The sequence below is a fragment of the Heliangelus exortis genome, chromosome 1 (assembly GCF_036169615.1).
Source record: "Heliangelus exortis chromosome 1, bHelExo1.hap1, whole genome shotgun sequence".
NCBI lineage: Eukaryota > Metazoa > Chordata > Aves > Apodiformes > Trochilidae > Heliangelus > Heliangelus exortis.
Window position 1 is genome coordinate 82,832,536 of NC_092422.1, and position 17,155 is coordinate 82,849,690.

Genomic DNA, 17,155 nt, shown 5'->3' on the forward strand with positions numbered 1-17,155 from the left:
CAAATTTCCTGATCAGTCAACAAGCATTAGCAATCATATGAATCATATGCTAAATCATACGAAAGCTAAATTAACTATCTCTGATAAGGCAGGTTTGCCAATGACAGCAACCTGTGTGGTGCAACCAGCATGCTGCAGGGAAGGAAGGCCATCCAGGCAGAGGACCCATCACTGCTTCTTGCAGCCCAAACAATTCCCACTATCCTGCAGCACATCCCAAGCTTGGTTCCCACTACATCTCAACAGTCTGACACCTTCTACCAAAGCATTAATTTTCTGTGTGACCTTTGTTTCTGGTAACTTAAAAGTGAGAGTAAACAATCCAGGCAGTATCAAAGTGGTTTTAGCAGGATCTTGGTGATCTGTTGTGGGGTGCAGGATCCAGGCAGTGGCTTCCTTCCTCTCTCTTTCGTGTCCATCTTCATGCTCCTATCCTACCTCCTCCCAAGCACAAGATGGACTGGCAGCCCCTCCTTTTTGGCAGATACAAATACTTAAAGCTACTTTCCCTCTTTGGCAACTTTGCCAGAGGTCCAGCTTCCAACTGGCTTAAAAAAAAACCAAAAAAACCCAAAAAAACCCAAACAACCCAAAACCCAAAAGCCCTACATCTTAGCTAGTAGCACTCGGAATGGTACCTTACAGCAGCTATTCTGAGATTAGTGTAATTGCAAATCCACATAGGGAAAAGTTACCTATTTTTTCAATTTAAAAGAACATCCTATGTCCACAAAGTAAGAACAAAAGTGGATTTGCATGTAGTAGCAGAAACAGAAATTCAAGGGCCTGGGCTCCAAGGGATTTAGAATCATCAGTATCGCCTTTTAATTGTTAACATAATTTCAGTTAGCAAGAAGACTGAGAGTAGGTGCTGAATTTCTTAAGAGAATTAATATTTTAACTTTTATTTTAACTTTCAAGAAAATCAATCCATTTACCAGCAATTTTTCAGACAGTTAATTCTGTATTCACCACAAAGCCAAACAGCTGGATTCTGCCTTCATATATTGAAATCAAATGAGCTTACAAAGGAAATAGAATATTCTGCAATGTAAAAATTCCCATAGCAGTGGTTTAAGTCATAAATGATATATATATTTCTAGATATGCTGGACTGATGGGAACTCTTATCTTTTGCCAGAACCATACTGTCTGTAATATCTCAGGAGGCAGATGCAACCATAATATTGTGGTGTCCAAATCACTGCTTATATCAAGTCCAAACCACAAAAAAAGACTAAGAGACATGAATCAGACCCAAATCAGTCCCCCCTCCCTCCAGAGGATATCACAGCTCAGGAAATTATTACAGACGTAAGTTAAAATTATTTTCCATCTCCTATTCCCCTCCTCCATTGTCTCCTACCTTCCTGCCTTTCTTACCTCCTGCTATTTTCACAAGAGTCCATAAATTGTTTCATAGCCCTTTTACTATTGCTTCTACTATTCCCTTGTTTCTTTAGCAAGCAGTAAGTAACTGACCCTCATGGAAGTGTTCTGCAGAGGCTGATTGCAGCCACAGGTTGAAGTTTCAAAGCTGTCTTAAAATCTAGAGGTCTATAGCCACATTTCTCTCTTCTGGAGAAAAGTGCTGTGCTGCTTTTACTCTCCCATGATTTAAGGAAGAAATACAGGGCAAGACTGTTCAGTTATGAAAGTCAATGGAAAGCTAAAACATTCATCTTAATATCATCAAAAAATAGAGAAGAACAAGGGTGATATTCATGGGCAACATCGTCCGATTTCAAAGACATTGCCTCAGATTTACATCTGTGTAGAAGTCTCATTTCTCAGTCTTGTGATTTTCTTTGACATTTACACTAGTTACTCAAACAATGACTACAGGTTAAAATATAGGGATGCTAAATCAGGACAATATTTTTAATTCCTCTTATTATGCAAGACAAACATCAGAGTTGTATGTAGAGGTATTTTTTTAACAAAAAAGATTTGATAGAAAGCTTTAACTAAATTTTGTGCTGCTCATTATATTCACCATAGTGTTTACATATAACTGACTCATCAATCCAGTGGTGTTGAAACAGCTTAAGTAGCTTTAAAATATAGCTGAGAATGTAAGTTTCACTGTAACATAACACTCCACACAGAAAACAGTTGAAGACTTTGAACATACCTTGTTTTGAGCTATTTCCCTCAGTCCTTTGCAGCTATATATTTTACTGGAGTTCTTGAGATCAAAGTACCAACCATTTGTTCGTTCTGCTTTTATAACACAGCCTGTTAGCACTGTGTGGAGGCCACAAAAAGCAGCACCTGTGGACTTTCTGAAGGCTCCTTTTGAGCAGATTGAAGTGACCACAAGATAAGCAGAATACCAAAACAAACAAAAACAACAGTGCATGTGGAGAGGTGTAAAAGGAAGGTCTATTTTTAAGCTTCACACCTTGCTTAGAAGACTTAACAAATATCTAGCAGACATTTACTGGTGGATTTATGATGTTTTTTTCCTGTGCTGCACGACAAAGTTATTTACTCATGAGAAATACTGCTCTATGTCATCTCTAGCCTAGGAGACCAGCAACTTACCCTGTCCTTGGCAACAGTACAGGACCTGCCACTATATCAAAATGAACTGTTCTTGAGTGTCTCTAGTGTATTATGTGCAAATGTGTTTTCTTTTAGCACTGGGCCTGCAACCTTTCTTGGCTTTTTTTTTTTTTTTTTTTTTTCCCCTGGAACATACATACTACCCTTGTACCAAATAGACAGTGACAAGTTTGTTTTCATTGAAAACAGGACAATTATTTTGACAGCTGACAAGTTTATGGGACATATTCTCTCTTCGAAATAATTCTACAGAAACATTTTCTCCTGTTTGCCTACAAAAAAGATTTATAGTGGCAGAAAGGATAAGAAGAGAAAATTAACCCAGGTTCAACCTGTCTGCTGAGACTTTGGATACACATGGCTCATGCATTCATTTGTCTCTGCATATTGTTTGCATTTCTGGGAATGGTAGAGTTGGTAGTGGGCAGATACCTGCAGTGTCTCTGTACTGTTGAATTTGAAGACATGTTTAGAGCACAATCAGAGATTGAATTTAGAGAACAAAGAATTTCCTGCCTTTCTGTATTTGCATATCCTGCAGTGTTAAAATGGACAGGAGCATAGGCATCAGAAGACTTTCCATCACTAAGTGGGACTAGTAGACCTGGGAGGGCTTACTAGCCTCTTGGTGTGTGTATATCCCTAGTCACTTCCAGATATGAAGTGTGGGTGAGAGGTAGGTTTACCTCTTTATATTCCTTTCTTTATATACTAACACTTTCTGTCAAATTAAAATATGAGTGTACTGCTTCAAAGGCAGGTGGAAAATTCTAAGCCTGTTCTGAAGGCAGGCAAAAAAGATGCAGTGAAGTCTAGGGCACCCAACTGTAATCTGCAGATGCAGTTGTATTTCTATTTCTGGTATCCACCTGCTCTGCACTCACAGGCAGATGATTTCACTGCTGTGTGCTTTCTTCTGCAGTTAGTCTTTTTCCATCACTCACTTTGAGAAGTAGGACAACTGTGCATATGTGAGTGTGTATATACATATATATTTTTGTAAGTATGTGTTTATATGTGCACATACATCTAGAACTTCACACAATGACAACTAACCTTGTTGAGAATGCTGGTTACCACTCCAGTGCAAAAACTCATGATTTGGAGCGGGAAGAGGTGTTTCAGCTTTTTAAAATTCCTAAATGTTGTTTTTAAGAAAAGAGTGACAGCTTTTAAGGGTAGCCTATGGCTACATGGAGTGGTGGCTCTAATGCTTTTTTAGGTGGTGAGAATCCATCTCAGGGGTTATTGCATATAGATGCCTGAGGGTTATTGTAGGGATGCGGCATGTTACACCCTGTTTCAGTATATAATTCTAAGTCTGTTTGTGCTTCTGGGCTTGGTGCAAGTATATGCATGACCCATGATTCTTGCAGAAGGAAAATAATATTCTGAAAGATTTTTCAGATAGTTTTTAAATTGTGGTGTGTCTCGACTCATACTGTCCCCAAGGTGTGTATGGAAAGAGGAATAAAGAATACAGTGATGTGCTTGTAATAGTCGGCAAGCTCAGGGGCACTCTTCCTATGTGACTGAATTCCTCTAGCATTCTTCTCTGCAGTTTTTAATCAACTGTTAAAGGAAAGGTTTTTGGAGCAAGAAGGCTGTTTAAATGAGTGCTTGTTTAGATCTTTGAGGCCCTGGTGCTGAAAGAAAATTTGAAGCGTTATGATGTAGTTATATAAATGCTAAAGCTGGCTGTTTTAACAGCCTGGGTTGTAATCCTTGCAGGTTCCTTTCAGGCTGGCATTCTTTCATGTATGGTCTTTGTCTAAATATATATGTTTTTTTCTGTGCAGAGTTAGCCTATTTTTAATGCACTTTGCCTTCTCTAAACCATTTTTCTGAACGATTCTCTTGTGGCTATAGTTAGCAATAGAGATAGAAATTTACCATAAACCCGATGCAGAAATATACTTTTCCCAGAAAAAACAGCTGCAGCTGAAACAGGCAGAAAGCTTAAAATCAGACTTCGAAAGATGAAGAATAAAAAGGGCCAGCCAGTATTTTGACAATATTAATTAAAAAGGCAGCACTACTGAGGCTGACAATCAAGGAGCTTAACTGCACAGTACGAGTGTGTGCACCTGGCCCTGAGAACAGGGGGAAAGTGGCTCCCTTGGTAGTGCCTCTTTCTCTTTTCTCTCACACTTTCTCTGAGTCTGACCTCTGCTTTTTGAACAGGATGCACAATGAAAGACAATGCACAATGAGAGTGTCTGTGCTGACAGGGGTTCCTCTGTTTCAAGGTAACAATGCATCAGCCATCTCTTGTTTTGTTTCTTCACCGTTATCAAACACTAGATATGATTTTTTAAAATTATTATTAATTTATTATGTACATTTAAGGTTAATATGATGGATGGGATTCCTGACTGACTCCAGTGTGAGTACCAGATACAGCTGTACAAAGAGGAGAGCCTTCTGCCCTCACTCAGGTAAAATTATTAGATAAGTATGATATTTAATATTGGCTCACTACGACAAACTTCACCCTTGGTTTGTTTCCAAAGCTGGCTGGTGGGAATCTGACAAGCTATCCATAATTATCTTGTTGAATTTGCAGAAGATGGGTGAATGCCAGGCACCTGAAGAAGGAAATGCAGTGCCTGTATTTTTGAAAAAAAAAGAAGGAAAAAAATGATTCACGGAGCCACAAAGTGTCATCCTAGTTTAAATTTCAGAAAAATCGTAGGGAAAGAAATCATCAAGCTAATTATTTTTAAGCACCCATAAATAAATAAATAAATAAATAAATAAATAAATAAATAAAAAAGGAATGCAAAAGGGGAAAAAAGGAAACAAGGATTAGTCTGACAAGTCTTTTTTTTTTTTTTTTTTTTTTTTTTCCCAAATCACGATTATGTGATTGAAGGGAAGGAAAAGATGTCATATCTTGGCTTCTAGTAGTATTTTGAATAGCATGTTCATCATCAAACGAAGGGAGCCACAAGAGGGCGAGAGCAAAGATAGCTGGAAAACTGTAATCACACCGTAGTTATTCATGAACCACTGCCAAAATGAAAGAGTATCCTGAGCAGACTCTCTGGAGTCTGGCAATATTTAATATTTTCTCTGCTGTTCTGGATGACTAGACAGGGTATTAAAATTCAATTTACAGACAACACCAGGAGGGACTAATGGGACTAAATGGGAGCTAACCACTCTGCTGAATGTAAGACTTAAAGCTCAAAATGTTCTTGACACTTTTGTATGAAAAGCTATGATTTAAGGACAAATATAGCGCTTTACATTTAGGAGTAAATCTGTATTAGGATAAATACAGATAAGAGAATTGCAAAATAGAATAATTTCATTACTTTTGACGCACATGCAGAGTAAAAAATCAAGCCTGTGCAACATGTGAAGTGAGTCACCTGCTATACATGGTACAGATACAGGCATTATGGTTTTCAGCTTTCTGAACATCTGACAAAAGGAACGGTTAACTATAGACTTGAGGAAGGATGGCTGTAAGGAAAGATGAGTGGCTATTTAGCCTAAAGAAGAAAACACCACATAAGGGACCAAAGCCTTTACATATGAAAAAGAGGGCTTCAGAGGAGCACAGAATCACTGCTGCCTCATATTCAGACAGGAGAGGATAAATAAGGAGCTGAGATGACAAGACAATGTATTTCCAAGTGGAATTAAGAAAGATTTCTAGGAGTGAAAGTCAGAAACAGTTGTCTGAGAAAGCTGTGGAAACCCCTTTTGAAAGGACTGGTGAGACAGCACCCTGCTAGGTGTGATGGGGATGTAGCTGATCCTCCTTGGGCAGGAGGAGGGACTATAAGCCCCATAAATTTAGGGAGGCAGGCTAGGACTGTTATCACCCCTTGATCCCTGCCTTACCCATTCTGGCAGTAAATCAGCTCTGAGCTTGCTGCCTGGAGCCTGTCCTCTGCCCTGGACAGCTGGGTGGATTGCAGTGGGTCTTTTAACACAGCCAGGGATACCAACAATACAATTTGGGAATTGTTTTTAGTCAGCACACTTCACTTTGAACAAGATCTATCTGGTAGAAATTAGTGTATGCTCCCAATGTGTCTTCTTCTTTTTTCCTACTTGTGTTTATTCAACTGCTTAAGTAAAGTTTCTTGTGGTTCTTCCATTCTTAACAGCACTTATTGCTTTCTGACTTCAATAACTAAGCTAATAAAGATCCAGTTGGCACAGTCCGGGTTTTTTTAAGCTTCTATGAACTGAAACAGGAGAATAGACAGCTTTATGTTGATCCACGGTCATTAGTGGTACATGAACATAAGCTGCATCCCTTCCTACCAGACGATCTTTTATTGTTGTTATTGTTTATTGTTGTTTAGACTAACAGGAAATGCTGCCACTGTTTGTTAAAAATAAAATTAAGTCATTCTGAAAGAAAATTTGATCTGGGAGAAAACTGTTTAGAAGAAAACAGTTACATTTGCAGCAACAGTAAAGAATTTCAAAGCCATGCTATTACTGTAGCTGAGACTCTGCCACTTTTCGTGAAACTGCTGCTATGTAGTTAGATTATATTAATGTATTACACATGCATAAACTATTCTGTAATTTAGAAGAAAGCTCAAAATTATCGTTAAAAAGAAAGCTTCAAAGTACTACCATGGTATATATCTACTCACATCTAAAATAAGAATAAATGTTAATGGTTACCAGAAGACTAAAGTCAAGCAGCTAGATAATGTCTTAGATACTCAAAAGTCAATAGCATATGTCTTAAAATGATAAGCCTCAGAAACCAGTACTCCCCAAACTTTGAATAGAAATCTAAGTTTAAAAGTAATGTTTCTGGCATGAGAATCCCACATTCAGTCCACTCTTTATTGCACTTTCTACCTCCTGACAAAAATCTGGAGGCCATCTACCTTTTCATGTATTCCCCAAATAATTTTTCTTTGTAGCCCGAGTGCTATACCAAAGCTTTAACTCAGCTAAGAAAATTCTAGTGGGTCTGGAGTAGCCTTGCCTGTCCTGCTGTCTGGAGAAACCAAGGTCTCAGGCCTTATTTACTGATGCTAGAGTTTCAGAGTTATGGCAAAGGACTGGAGAGCATGTTTAATTATTTGTGAAGTTTGATTTTCTATCATTATCATGCATCTTCAACAAATGAACCCTTTAGCCTGTAGCCAATGCACCTGTGTCTTCTTGAACCTTTGGAGACTGTAAGGTGTTTGGGGTAGAAATTTTATATCCTTGGTAAAACATCCTGCATGATGTTACATATGACTGGAAAAATAATATTGCCAAAGGACTTCAGTGTTTTCTCAGCTGTCCATTTAGAATGTCTAAGTTTTAACTGACATAGTTCAAAGCAGAATTTAATCCACATTTGACATTCTTGTTCTGGGAAAGGCTGCTTAAGGATTACTGCATTACTAGTTGATTATGATCCTAGTTGTCACATAGGAAAAACAGGCACTACAGATCTTCTGGTTGTCAAAGACAGGAAACACTGCAAAGGAGACCAACGAACTTGTAATAATGGGGAGGGCAATAGGTGCAAGGTTCAGTCTCTAGCAGCCTCTGGTGGCTATTCAAATACAGATTATTAAAGTCAATGGTTATACAAATATACTTTACTTGATTTGTTTTTAATTTATTGTTTTGGTATATTAATATGAACAATTTCTGTGTTGTGAAAAAAAAAAATCTCTGCTTGTTGTCAAGTCTTTGGTTATCCCTAAATGTCTTAGTTGCTTTGTTGGAAGTTGTTCAATAGAAGTCACTTAAATACATTGCTAAGCATCTAGGTTACCGATAGCCATGGTAAATGACTAATTATAAAGGTCAATTCAAATGGTTTTGAACATATGAAAGATATTTTTGGGTTGACAATTAGCAAGGTAAACTGTATCAATATACTGTCCTGTAAATGAATATTCCTGCCTTTTTATTTTGATTTTATTGAATAATACTGTTTCATAACAGCAATAAAACACTAGAGGATTATTTATCAGCTTTGTGTCTCGTGTCACTCCTGGAAAATGCAGTTATTTTTGTTGGGCTGTATTTCTTCATCATTACAGTTGTCACTCCTTGCAACTGCTGTACTTAAGCGTGCGAATTGCCATGCATTACAGCTCCCAGCTTTCACAGGCTCATAATTTTCCAGGACAGTCTCCTCTGGGCAGTCAAATGTTCCATGTTTGGTCTATGCACACAGAAGTGAGTGTCTGGAAGCAGACTGGCACCCCACTGAGCTATTTCATTCTTAAGAAAAACCTGAGGGAAGGTTATAATACTCTTCAGAGCACATAAACTGACCCAAGAATGTTCCACATTCTTGCTTGGAAAAAACTCTGCCTCTGAGTCTTCTTTACTCTCTTAAGACATTCGCACTGGTGCGCTGCTCATTTCAAGGGAAATTAGGAAGCTAGAAGTCTGATCACCACTAAAATAATGTCCTTCAGTATGCTAAAATTCAAGGCCGAATTATCAAGGTTGAGTGTGGCAAAGGTCATGTCCCTTTCACTTTAGCCCTAAAATCTAGATCTAGCACATGGTCTAATTCCTTTGCCATCTAAAAGAGGCATCTGTCACTCCCCTATACACATGAAATTTCTTCGGTTTCTATTTCCTATCCTAAGTTGGGTTTGGGTTGTTTTTTTTGCGAAGAAAACATAACCTCAAAGTTAGATTTTTATAATAAGGGTGTTTCAATGAACACCTCGCCCTAAAAGGCTGTGTCAGACGCTTGATGAAACAAGGCTTTATGGCCTTCCCAGAATCATATTCTGATTTGATTTGGTTTTTCTTTGCCTCCAAGGACAGGATTTTTTAAAGAGTGGCCAAGCATTGCAAATTGACATTTTATACTTTCATAGTTCACTGAACAGAAAGTCCTTCAGACAATCTTAAAAATACATTTCCAAAGCAGTAAAACTGTGAAAGTTAGAAGACATGTCACTGCATTTGCTTGAAAAAAATCATACTAATATAGATATACCTATTGATACCTGCTGTCATATATCGTATGGGTAAAAATGACCATTAATTAGGAAAATTAGACCTCTGTCACATGGAGCTACGGACACCCAAGCCCTCAGGTATTATTTTATTTGAACACCTTTCTGTAACATGGGGCAAGAGGAATACCACTTAGGGCAGCATGGCACAAGAGCCATTTCTCAACCATTTCACAAGACTGAAACACAGGGTGGACAACCCAGAATGAGACAGAAGCAATCCTTAGCATCCCAGGTTAGAAGAAAATAGACCTGGTTGTGTTTAGGTTGGAACTGTTAAGCCTGTGGAATGCCTACACCATAGCTGTCTGCAACTGCACACAGAAGAGAAATTTTGGAGTATTGTCCTGTGGCTGGCAGATCATTTATTAAAGTATCTTTCATTTTTAACAGCTGATGGAGGATGAGATTTCAAATGAGAGTTTCTAATGAGTTTTACATTCTCAAGGTCACCTTGTGTACTGTGCAGTGCTGGGAGAATTAAGAGTACTCATGTTTGCACAGGGTGGAAGGACAGTAAAATGGCAGCAGTGAGCTGGCAGTGGTACCTGCCAGTACCTTGTTTGCCTTGGAGTGGGAATCTTTGGGTTGGAAAAAGGTCAGAGGTGGCATAGACTGTGTACCTGAACCATTCAAATATTGTATTGCTATGTGATAATCTAACTGATATCTTATAATGGGGATATATGGTGATCTAATGGTCTCAGCCTTAAAAGAAACCACCAACTCTACACCTTACTTGTAGTCACACAACTTGTGTCTTCCTGTTCAACATACAATGGCTTTTTTTGTTGCCTGAGGCTGTGAAAAATCATGGTCTGTTTCTTTTTTTCTTTAAATCGTAGAAGAAAAGCGGGGGGTCACTGGCTTATAGGTCTTATTGATAGATTGTCTGATGGAGGATATGAAGACATTCTTTAAATTAAATATCTGCATGGGAACACTGGGAGCATTTGTTTTTAAACAGCTTAATTTTAAGTGTGCTCTGAGAAATCAGCCTGTGCCTCTGAATATCATAGAGCACAACTGCAGGAACAACTAAATTAGTTTTTCATCACATGAAAAAATTTCAGCAAAACCATATTTATCTACTCAAAATATAAGCTGGAAGTGTGAAAACGACTCTCAGGCAGCTGTGAGTGTTGTAAAGATCTATGCACAAAGGACCTGCTCTGGTTGCCACGTTGTCCTGCCAGCCAGTAAAATTACTGCTCACGTGAAGCAGCCCCTCCAGAAGACTGTCACAAAAGGCCTCGCTGTGCAAGCAAACACAAATAAGCTTCTCTGCTCTGCCATCTGTTACTTAGACCTCCTGTTAGTGCTGAATCATTTTCTCCTCTCTGCTTATTTAAGGCTCTTAGCTGGTGTCTTGAGAAATGAGTGTTTGCTCGCCTCTCTGTCTTTGCTTGGGGTGCAAATGAGCATTAGAAACTGACATTTTCTATCACAGTCAAGCTGGAAGAGACAGATACAAGAAGACAAATGTGACATGCCTTAGTTGTTGAAGCTTTAGGATAAAGTACGAAGAGACTGACTTTAATGGGAATGTTACAGAAAAGCCTTCAAGGAGAGTGAGAACAGGAGCAAGACTTGAGAACCTCCAGCCTGCTATTTTGCAGGCAGAGGGAGAGGAAAAACAAAGCAGCAGCTGATTGAGACAGCTGAGTAAAGAAGCTACAAGGCAAAAATAGCAGCAGGCTGTCAAGTAATCTGTGGGTGTTGGGCACGAGTGAGAAAACAGCATCAGGCTGTGAGGAGAGCCAAGGCAGGGATGCTGCGCAGGGAAGGAGAGGCAACTGCCCAAGAGCCACCTCATTGCAGGGCATGGGGCTCTCAAAGGAGGAGCAGGTTTGGGGTTGGCTTTCTACACACTGATATAATTCTGTAGAAACTACTTCAAGTCCTACTTTATAAAAACTTCGTACTCAATATTTATGTGAATGAGGCCCTTTTGTCACTGAGACATCCACAAATATTTTATGCCCTTCCTCAAAGGGGACATTTGCAGTAGTTCCCTGAAGTGCACTCTGGGGTACATCATGTCTACCCTGAGGATCAAAACCACTTCCCCACTACAGCCATAGACACAGGTCATTTCTGCAATGGGAGTCACAGCCTGGCAGGTGCTAAATCCACTACAGTATTGTTTGTGCCATAGGGCTGAGTGTCATGGATTTTAGTGTAGCTGCTTTTGTCCATTCAGTAAGGGCTGCAGTGCACAGGTGATGAACAGCCTGCTCAGTGTGTTGATGGGCCAAAGACTGAAATCTGCCTAGGTTGTTCTTTTGCTCTTTCATGAAGGCCAATGCCAGCAAAGGACATTGCAGCGAGAGTCTCAAGCTGTTTATTTACACAGTAAGAATAGCAAATATTTTGAAGGGTGACTCAAACCAGCCTTCAGCAGAGAAAGTATTTGGGCTTAGCAGACAAATCATGGTACAACCAACCAGTGTCTCATCTGAGATTGACTCCAGTTGCAGCTTCTGTGAACTGGGGTATTTGAACTCAGGATCTTAATAGTGCCACACACATATTTTGATAGAGTGCAATAAAAATGCCAGTAGTATCTATTTGGTACTTTTAACAGTATTTCATCTGTATTTCATCCTTTTCGCCTTCTGACTCCGAACTGCTTGAGGTGGAAAAGTCAGCCTGTGCCTCTTCTGGAAAACAAAAAAATAAAGTACAACTGCAGTTGTTGTTAAATTTGTAATTTAAGAACAGAGATGTAAGGTCAGTTTGGGCAAGTCACATCCTAAGCCTGCAGCCCTGCACACACACAAGCTCTGCAGCTCAGCAGCATCACTGCTCTCTGATTCACCACAACACTGCATTTCAGCTCCTGCTGGCACTCCACTGTTTCTCAAAACCCCTGGTTCACACCACACCTCTCCAGAGCCCAGCAACAGCACTCTTATATCTAATTTCTACAGTCTTCTTTGCACCAAGGGCTGCATTCACAAGGGAACATGAGTATCCACCCTCAGTTCAACATCCAAAAACTGGAGCTTGCCATTGAAATTCCCCATTAACTTCATGAGGGGAAAGAGAGTTCTAAGAAAAAAGGCCCTAACCACTTCGATGGTTCTGATGGTGCATATTTGGGAAACAGTCAAGAAATAGTACACTTTCAAGACCTGGAAATACCAGGTTAAGTGTCCTCTGCATCACCAGATCATTAAGTTCTTATGCCTTGGGCTGTGCTCTGGACAGATACAATACCAGACAAAATCTTCACCCTTGGGACCTCTGTCCTGGTCTAAAGATGTCAAAGAATCCATCTACACCAAGCAGCACTTCTGCATGATTTCTGAGGATCAGGCTGAGAAAGGAAGCAGCAGAATCCTCCCAGCATTGCCCCTCAGGCTGCAGGTAGGGTGAATTTAGCCACATGCACGTAGCTCCACTGCTGGCTTGTCCCAAGGAGCTTGGTACTACCACCTCTGGCATTAGTTCTGCTGTGGCCATAATTTCAGGCAATCAGGAGATGTGCAACAGCTTAGTAGGGTCTGCTTCTTCCAGGGAAACCCAACCATCCTACTCCTTTGAGAAAGGGATTAATTTCCACACTTTTACAAGGCAGAAGAAAAAGATGGTGGTAGGGCTCTGCTGGGCCATGAAGATGGACAGCTTTTTAGAGGGTATCTGTAACAGCAAAATCCATCTCACCCAAAACAGAACATGAGGCACTGGAAACCATACAGCAAGGGAGCTTATTTCTCTAGTCCAGAGATTAAAGCTGTTTTTGCTCTTCATCCTTGTAATTTTTTAAAGGCTATTTAAGATCTGGGCTGAGCAGCCATCTTTTGTATTCCAGCTCAGGGGTGTAGAAAACTTGCCTTAGGCCACCTGTCAGTGAGGTACCAAAAGGTCTCTCCTCCTGGCCTCTGCCCAGTTCCCTTTGTGGGACAGCTAATCCACAGATGGGATGCCTCCTGGATGAGTGCTTTTGGTAGAGCAACATCCTGCAGGAGATGGGAAATCAGTGGCCAGGATACCCTGAAGAATCTGCAAGGCAGAAAACCTCACAGCACTGAGTGAGGAGCTCACCATGTTCTCTGGTTGTCTCATGAGCTGTGTACTTAAACTACAGATTTAAGACTTAAATAAGTGATAAAAAGATACCACTTTACTCACACACTTGTTGCAATAACCTCAAAAAATAGTTCTCCCTGTCTCTTACTTGTCCTTATGGAGGAGCCATAAGGTAAAACTTGAGGTTTGTTTTGTGCTTTTTTTTCAAATGCAAGAAATACCAAACACAGAGATGAGACGCCATGCTCCCTGTGGCTTCCCTGGGAAGGGGGTGGTCACAGACACCCAATTATACTGATGATACATGTGTCCTGTATTAAAACTCTCATCACCAATGCAGTAGGATTGGTGGCTCTAGTGAACTCTTAACTGTATCACGACCTCTTTAATCAGTGGTACATATGAAGTGACTGCTACTAAAACCTGTTATGGCTTTTATGTCTTAAATTAGTATTCTCAGAGCTTTGGGCATACTTCAGTCCTCAAGATTTGAACTTCTTTCTCTTGACCATTGAAAACCACAGTTTCCATGATCCTTCTTCAGACCTGCATAAAGCTCCACATAAAGATATGCCAAAAAGACCAGGGCCTCAGCTGGTGTTAAAATACCAGCGCAGAGTGCTCCATCTGCCACTGAAATACAGCTGCATGGTGCTAAGCAGTGACAAGCATTTAGTGATTTCTTCTATCACAAATGTCCACAGGAATTCAATCACAAAACGTATTTTTCTTGTCCAATTTATTACCTATTAATCTTTATCACCAGTAGTTACATGTTGAATCCTCCAGAGCCTAATTGCAGCCTGTTGCTGTCAAGCCATTTCTTGGAGAAAAGCACAAAAATGAATCTGGGTTCCTCAGGACTCTCTAAATCTGCAGGCAAAAAAACAATCTAAGGCCTTAAAACAGACATGCTGTCAAGTCATAGGAACTATGCCATTTTTACCAACTTCCTCTAAGTCCATCTTGACACACAAAGGGATCCTTATACCAGTTCTTCCATTGTTTTGCTTGTAGTTGCCACTTAACAGAGATTGAAGTGGAAGAGCCTCCAGCTCTAAACCCATTTATCTCTTTCACACCTAGGCAGTTCACTAAAATACAGGGACTTGCAGTTTTTCTGGTAAGAGGCAAAATCAATGAGGGGCATCTGTGACATGGATCTCAGAGGAGACAGGATCTCAGACCTTCCTGCCTTGTTCCAGCTAGGACCCCATCACCAAGGACTCACCTGATATTGCTCTGTCAACAAAGCTCTGATATAGGCTTTTGCTGTGCTTTTCTTTACACCAAGGCTGGCTCATGTAGCTTGTCCATGCCTTACATGATGTCCTCTCAGCCATGTGTACCTTTAGTTTGAGCAACTCTTCCCACAGAGAAGCAGTCTCAATCATAGAATCACAGGATGGTTTGGGATAAAAGGGAAATTAAAGATAATCTAATTAACTAGCCATAGACAGGAATACTTCCCACTAGACCATGTTGCTCAAAGCTCCATTCAGTCTGCCCTTGAACACTTCCAGAGATGGCTCAACAACAGCTTCCTGGGCAAGCTCTTCCACACTCACAGAAAATAATTTCTTCATAATATCTACCCTCTTCCAGTTTAAAATCATTATCCCTCATTCCCTTGCTAATAGCCTTGTAAAAATTCCCTCCTCAGCTCTCTTGTAGACTCCTTCAGGTACTGGAAAGCAGCTACAAGGTCTCCTTGGAGCCTTCTCTGCTCCAGGCTGAACAACACCAACTCTCTAATCCTGTCTTCATAGAGGAGATGTTCCATCCCTCTGATTCATCTTTGTGGCCCTCCTCTGCATTTGGTCAAGCAGATCCATGTCCTTCCTGTGCTGGGGGTCACAGAACCTACAGAAATCAGAGGTACTGAATTCTGACAAAGTCTATAGAGTTTTTGGTCTTTTCCTTCTCCTTTCCTTTCCTTTCCTTTCCTTTCCTTTCCTTTCCTTTCCTTTCCTTTCCTTTCCTTTCCTTTCCTTTCCTTTCCTTTCCTTTCCTTTCCTTTCCTTTCCTTTCCTTTCCTTTCCTTTCCTTTCCTTTCCTCTCCTCTCCTCTCCTCTCCTCTCCTCTCCTCTCCTCTCCTTTCCTTTCCCTTTTTTTTTTCCCTTTCCCTTTCCCTATCCTTTTGTTATTTCTGTTTGTGACCTGCCACCCTCAAGCAGAAAGATCTACAAGATAACTTCAGACGTGCTGACCCTTATGGCACTCACAGCTGTTCATCACCTCCACCAGGCATGTAAATTAGTCGCTATGGTTATTAACTGGAAAAACATGTGATCAGTGCCAGATGTTGGGGCTTTTGGGTGGGTTGTAAATGTTGCTGTAAAAGTTCCCAAACTTACAGTCAGGGTTGTTTTGCACAGGAAAAACCAAACTCTTCTTCCCCCAGTCACCCGTTTGTTATCACTTGCTTGTGTTCTTCCAGCCCAAAGCTGTGGTTGTATGCCTGATCACACATACTCAGTCATTTCTGCTTGAATATGCAATAGTTTCAGGAGGGACTGAAAAATATTGGGTAACCTTCTATTTCCTTCTGTACACCCACATACTTCTTCCTCAAAGAGATGCTTTTGCCTGCGGAAAAAAGTGAAGTAATACCTCAGAGTTAGTGTATTTACATGCTAATGTTTAGATACATATACTATTTATGTAAAAGAGAACAGTGAGGGATGGAAGGTGGCATTAGTGTTGATAACTGTGACTGGCATCTGTGTAGAAAGCTCTGCTGCTTTTTACTGTTTTACACTGCAGAGTGGAGATTTCTTCTTTTTAACTTATTTAAATGATGATCATTACCTGCTCACAGTACAATACCAGTTATTTCTTTATTTTAGCTTCACACTATGTTAAAAATAGTACTCTCATGAATGATCTTCAATTACTTTTAAGTTATGTAGTGTGTCAAGATATGGCCTTCCTAAATTTATCCTAATAGAGAGGCTTTAATTATCTTGTATGCTTCCTGTAAAGGAACCCAACATTGTGAAATTTTGTTGAAGTGAGTTCTTCTTAACCACCTGACTCTTTTTTGCCCATCAAGTTACTAAATCTAAGTTTATGAAATATAGGCAGTGGGAGTATTTGTTTTTCTTTAAGTGCTCCTCCACACTATGAACGCAGTGTTCTTCCTTTTTAGCTGGTACCTGCTCATGTTAATGCTGCTAATGTGCTTTCATTCTTGGGAAGAATCCACTGCTGCCCCCTCATCCTTACAGAGACTCATCACTGGCCTCCTCCCCTCCAAACACCCTCAATGCATTTTTAGGGAGCTGTGCCACTGCCATTGTATTACATTTCAGTCAAGGGATATTATTTCTTTTCTACTTTACAGCCAGAATAGTCCTCCTCTCAAGGTACTATTCCTTGGCAATATGTTTTTTATTTTGTTTCTAAGAATTTTGAACTCTGTTTGGTATTTATTTTTATTGCTGGACAACTACTTTGGTGGATTTTGCCTTCATGCACCTCTGGGATCTGTGCTGTTTCTTCCCCCAGTTTTACCATAACTTCTCTTACTTTTTACACTGTGATACAGACACTGTCATAGCATTGACAGTCTTAGCAGATGT